Source organism: Papilio polytes, unplaced genomic scaffold, assembly GCF_000836215.1.
Source record: "Papilio polytes unplaced genomic scaffold, Ppol_1.0 DF823399.1, whole genome shotgun sequence".
NCBI classification, from domain to species: Eukaryota; Metazoa; Arthropoda; class Insecta; order Lepidoptera; family Papilionidae; genus Papilio; species Papilio polytes.
Genome location: NW_013525805.1, coordinates 1,359,665 through 1,365,019, shown reverse-complemented (window position 1 = coordinate 1,365,019; position 5,355 = coordinate 1,359,665).

The following is a 5,355-nucleotide window of genomic DNA, read 5'->3' as shown; positions in this document are numbered from 1 at the left end:
ATTAACTTCGGTGTAGTGTGTACACGTAATAAATTAGAGAAATAATTTTTACTGTAACATATTATGTATATAAACAAACTATTAATGTATAAAATCTAAATACTTCTATTTTTAGAGATATGGCAATGTTCTCATAGAAATATTTAGACAGTGAAAACCCACACAAACATTCGGACTTGAGTCTAGCTCATTTTTAGTTCAAATAAAAAGCAAGAAGCATTTTGTAGTGGTCCCGTTTTACGATTGAAGCTATTATTTCTGGCGGGGTCTCGTAAATCGAGTGCACTTTATGAGTGTACACTTAGGTTTTATAGAGCTACGTAATGGACTATATATTAGGACGTAAAAGGTATATGCCTCATCAGACTATTTACTTTGTCTACGGAGATCTAAATAGCTTAATTATATCCTGCTTCGAATTCAATACGTATTCAGGTAGATTTTTTTTTTATAACATAAGGTGGCACACGAGCAAGCGGCCACCTGGAGCCGCCAAAATGGTGAAGCAAACGCTGCCCATAGACATCCGTAATTGCAGATGGGTTGCCTACCCTTATACGACGGAGGAGGAGACGCATATAAAGAGAATATTTCCCCTTTCTATGCATCTCCTATTCTGTCAAATCAACTTCCCCTTCCCATCCTCTCCTTATAAGAAATGGGTGGTAAAGAGTAAGGGACTTTAATTAGGCCTCCGGCACTACACTCATCAGACGAAACACGGAATTGCTTCCATTTCACGCCTGTCTTCTGTGTGGTCGTGGTATTACACCGGGCGTGTCGGCCCTGCAGTGCTAAGATGTTAAAGCGGGCACTACCACTATTAAGAATCATTTCGTTGCAAAACAATCGATTTTTAGAGTTACTAGATGTTGCCCACGACCCCGTCCGCGCGGAACAAACGTTCTTAGTACCGTAATACATCATATAACATCCGTCCATCCATTCACCATCTAAATTTTATAATATGAGTAAGAAGCAAAACATTTTAAGGTCAATTGAAAACTTTCTACCTAGTAGTTTTTAAGGAAATTGCTGTAACGGAGAAACGTGAAATTTGACACAATTTATTGGAGAAGTGCATGAAAGTATTAAATAATTTTTTTAGTGCTTTACATAGTGTGAAAAATAATAAAATAAATAAAAAACACTTTAATAATACAATCAGTTGAACAATAATCATTAGTGTATATTTTATAATCCTTTGTAGCAATTTTATTGGAGAAATCCAGCAACAACTCGTTTAGAAATAAAACTAGAATGTCATACGAGGTCCGTGCAATCTTCCGGAATAGTCCAGGTTGTTATCAACGTACGTTCCACTTCCGGTTCGACGGGTTGACTTATTTACCCGTTCGATTTATTCTATAAACCTTTTCAAGTACCCGGCATTGTCGGTTGTCGTTTGTCGCCTGTATTTGTTGAACTCTATCGAATGAAAATTATAATGTACTAGTCTAGTCTAGCGACTCCGTCCGCGTGGAATTTAAAAAAAAACAAAAGTGAATAGCCTATGTTTTCTTCCAGATTATCTTCTACATCTATATCAAATTTCGTCGAAATCCATTCATTAGTTAAGGTTACAAACTCTAACAAACACCCATCCATCCATCCATCTAAACTTTCGCATTTAGAATATTAGTATGATATATGAACTTTCGTTTAACGTGTGAAATAATTTAAAATTGACAATAGATACTGAGGAATATAAAACTCTCCTCGAAGATTTAAAACATTTCTAGTTTTTGATCATCCTTTTTAAACAAAAATACATTTTATTAATACAGTATTAAGATTGATTATAGATTATTTACAATATATTTTTTTAATGATGAAATATGTTAAAAGTGCTTCTACATATTTTGTGATATATTTGAAATTTATAACGAATAATGATATATGACCGGTCGTAAACAACTTGGCATACATAAATTTACGCTACAAGATCTACGACTGGAATAAGAGTACTATATAAGATAAATTGCCTTTATCTTCAACTAGCTGTGACATGCGGTTTTACTTACCGCTTAATTAAAATGAAGCTGAGTAATAAATAGCGTAGCACATTTCTTATTAATTGAATTGTCAAAACAAAAAAAATATTTTCAAACCAAACTACGTTTCTAAAAAAACTACTTCCTATGAAAATAGTAAGACATCGATGATGTTTACTAGCGCTCGCCGGCGACTTCATAGTGTTGGTATTAAAAATTACCTTGTGATTTTCACTCGTCAAAATACCTTTAAAATCGACCCTGCTGTTTTTAAACTCAACTCAACAAACTTGCTCTTGGGAACAGAGATTTTAAAAATTGTTATTTAGTTAACAGCAACGCATACAAATTATGTTCATTTTTTTTTCAAATTGTATCAATACACTAGCTGTTGCTCGCGACTTCGCCCGCATGATATTAAAAAATAATAAAAAAATAGTCTATGTTACTCACTCATTACGTAGCATTCTAATGGTTAAAGAATTTTTAAATTCAGCCATGTAGTTTTTTAGTTATTTCAATGTATACAAAAATATAAGTCTTTTGTTTTTTTTTTAAATTGCAAAAACCAGCGTTTGACCACTATCCCACCTAGACCAAGGTGAAGATGTTAAGTTGTCTTTCGTCTTTGTATTAGTAAAGATATAGTATGTTTCAGTATAAACTCCCATTTATATAAGCTCGTTGTTAACAAAGTATCCGAATAATACATATTCGAAGTCTCGGCTCGGTTACACGCGGCTTATCTCCACAATACGGGAAAGGGATCCGATTAACATACCATTATTGTCTTTGACATAATGTGATGCGATATTGTTCACATATTTACATAAGATTTTATTTATTAAGACAAAAAGATAATTTTTATTACAAAAAGGCCTTGGTTAAAACTTCTGGCTCATTTTCTTTTCCTCGTACATTTTATTACTCTTTTTCTTCTTCTTAAAGTGCCATCTTCTTCCGAAGTTCGGCGATCATTAGGACGACTTTCGTTCTTGACACCGCGGCTCTGAAGAGTGAACGGGTGCGCTTTCCTCTTTTTAAATTATGTAATTTACTACGCATATATTACTAGCTGTTGCTCCAGATGTCGTTCGCATAAAATTAAAAATGTATCACTTTAACTTTTTGATAACGTAACTTTTTAATGGTGAAAGAAATTTTGAAATCGGCTCAATATTTTTTTAAATTATTTAATTAGATACAAGAATACAAATCATTCCTTTTTGTAATATCGTTATAGAAAAATATACTTTGGACAAATACATACAAATGTAACTAAACAAAGGTTGTTTTCTAGTCATGTGTTTACTAAGATAGTTATAATTTCTGTCTTTGTAGTCAAGATGTTTAATAGCAGTCTTAATCTATCGTAAACGTAACCATCGGTATCGTTCGACAAATTAAATTGCTCGGGCGTTAGACTAGAGGCAATATAATTTAACTAATGGAATGAATAACCATTAAACTGATAACATTTGCATGAAACATTCACACATTCCACAAATTACTTAACAGAATTATAACATACAGTTAAGTTGTTAATTAAATTTTGTGTAAATCTTTTAATTCGTTAGATGACGTACGTTTCTCAACACATAAAGGAAAAACAACTGAACGAGGACCTTATAAATTTAATCTTAGACGATTACATTAGATTACGGATTGTTTGTAGAATCGTAAAAAATATGTGTAACGAAAGTTAATATTAGGAGGTTTAACACGAAAATTTGCGAGAAAGTATTCGTACACGTTACTGTTTTAAAATTTGTCACTACATTTTACGACCGGCAGGGCGCTGCACAAATGTAATACGCATTTTGATTTACGTTACGATTGATTTCTCACTAGTTTTCATAATAGGCCCAGTTACATTGTGTTATATTAATTGTTACTTTGTCTAGGAGATAGGAGGATCAGGAATACTTAGTTCTGATTAATTCCACGAAGACAGTTTTGGAGTAAAATCAATATATAATTGTTGGTACAATAAAATCAACGAAGGTTAAAATCCTTACACCGTGATCTCCCTTCGAAGTGGAGGATTAGAAGTGTAATGAAACAGTTTTCTTGTACAGTATTACTACTCGTATATAAATACATCTCGAAACAAGAACTAATTAATGAGAGAAAATTATAAAAATACAATGTCTTTCCTCAATAGAAAAATGGACGGAAATTTTGAATAAAGTTAAATAGATTCTTTACGATTATCTTTATCTTAAACTCATATAGCCTTACAAATAAACGCGGTATAAAGTTAAACTTAGGAATGAACTAAGTTTAAGTAAATAAACTTAGTATAATCAAAATACATACTAACTTATTTTGCTTATACTAAGTTGATTCCTAAGTTTAACTTTATACCGCGTGTATTTCTTAGGATGTTACAATTTCGCTAAAGTGATTTTGTGTGATCAAAAATTCTCAACGCATCAAATATGAACATTGTGTGGGTTTGTGTTGAGAATCGTGCCGAGCGGGTCACGCGATTTGTCTATTAAAATAACATGAAGTATCAAATAAGGCTACGTATACATTATATATTCAAAATGTCAAATATGATGTTTTCATAATAGGGTTTGCAGTTTTCTATTCTTTCTTTTTTTTTTTTGGGCGGCTCTATGCCACCCTCTCGTTCCCCTAGCATATTTTTGGGATAGAGACGTTAGGTGCGGGTGGAACGTTTATTTCTTTATTGTAAAATTTTTTGTCAAATAACTTTACAAATTTCTTACAAATTTTTAAGATTTCTACTTGCCTAATAAACTAAAGTTACTAAAATGACTAGATTTATATCACTATGCTAACATTACTAAAATGACTAGAAAATATTACTAACAAATAAAATGACAAAATTAATATTGCGGTTAAAATTCAAAAGATAAAATTACAATTGAATTAAAATAATAAAATAAAATTTACAATAAAATGGCAAGGTAAAATAAGATATGAAATTAAATACAAATAGATAAATGACTAAAACTGATTTCATGACTAGAATTCTATGTCTTATTTCTATTTATTACTATTTTGGCCAGGGACCTACAGCAGTATTCTTTTTTTTATAACATAAGATGGCAAACGAGCAAGCGGCCACCTGAATACGCCAAAATGGCGAAGCGACCGCTGCCCATAGACATCTGCAATTGCAGATGCGTCGCCTACCCTTATCCGACGGAGGAGGAGACGCACATAAAGAGGATATTATCTCTTCCTATGTATCTCCTCCATCGTCAAATCCACTTCCCCTTCCCATCCTCTCATAAGAAAAAACAGTACACTAAAAAGTAACGAAATAATTCCTTGAAAATAGTAAACCTACCTTATTGTAAGTGTTATGTCTATATTGTACAATTAT